Source organism: Pediculus humanus, genomic scaffold (genome assembly GCF_000006295.1).
Source record: "Pediculus humanus corporis 1103172108308 genomic scaffold, whole genome shotgun sequence".
Taxonomy (NCBI): domain Eukaryota; kingdom Metazoa; phylum Arthropoda; class Insecta; order Psocodea; family Pediculidae; genus Pediculus; species Pediculus humanus.
Genome location: NW_002987877.1, coordinates 14763 through 15860, shown reverse-complemented (window position 1 = coordinate 15860; position 1098 = coordinate 14763).

Sequence of the window (1098 nt, the reverse complement as noted above, 5' to 3'; positions counted from 1 at the left end):
TCAGGTTTAGGCATATTGGATATGTTAATGAGCAATTCTTAAAATTTCCACTTACTTGAATTCTTCTCCTCGACTCCGACAAAGAGTTGAAACTCACCACCGCAGAACGAATAATATTCTATTCTAATGGTTCACTTGGTGTCCAGAAGGGATCCTACCGACTGCGCCAATTTTTGTTATAGATCTTGTTCTTTGAGGAAATCGGTCTTATTGATTTGTAGTATGCTCGCAGCTGATTTGGATATTCAACATAATACATAGACAAATTCCATCTAATACATTATATTGACCAGAAATACACTAATTACACTACTTTATCAGTAAAAACACTAAATGTAAAGTAAACGGAAATAGAATGTGATGCTCTTTAATCCAACCTAAGATGCACTGACTGACGGACTGATGTCGAAAGACCAAGACGTGGTGCTGAAGCCCACTATTTATATGAAGACCAAAACAATCGCTAGACATTATTCATTCACTAGCACTTAAGATTAGATAAGAAAAGCGAAGCTTCCAGAAATGCTGACTTTGCGTCTACCATGTGAATGGAGTCACTATTCTTATTCATTTATCAAAAAGTATATCACATTTCGTTGGGATCACAACACAAACAAACAACAACTTCCAACAGTGGCGTAATAAGTCTTTTAGAAAAAAAAAAAAAAAAAAACGCCATTTAAATTTTTCATCGAGACACGATTCGATTTTCATTTTTCCCCCCTCATTTTTAAACCCCTCCTCCTCTTCCCTTCCCTCCCCTAATACCACTCTTTCATCAGTTGAATTTCGACCGCCATTTACTTACTTCCTTTTCCTGTCTTAAAACGAATGGGAGGTGAGAGGAGGGGAGGGGAGAAAAATTGCTCAAATTGAAACTTCGCTTTTTTCCATCTTTCTCCTCCAGTTTTCCTAATCCCTTTTTCTCTCTCTCTCTCTCTCTCACGTTCATTTCCTCTTTTTTCTCTCCTTCTCTCTCTTATTTTCATTTTCTCAAACACATAAAATCTGGTGGAAACTTTCGCCTCGTAAACTTGACATTTTATTGCATTAAAAAAAAGAGGGAAAAAGAGGGGGTGGAAACCGTTAAATTTTTTT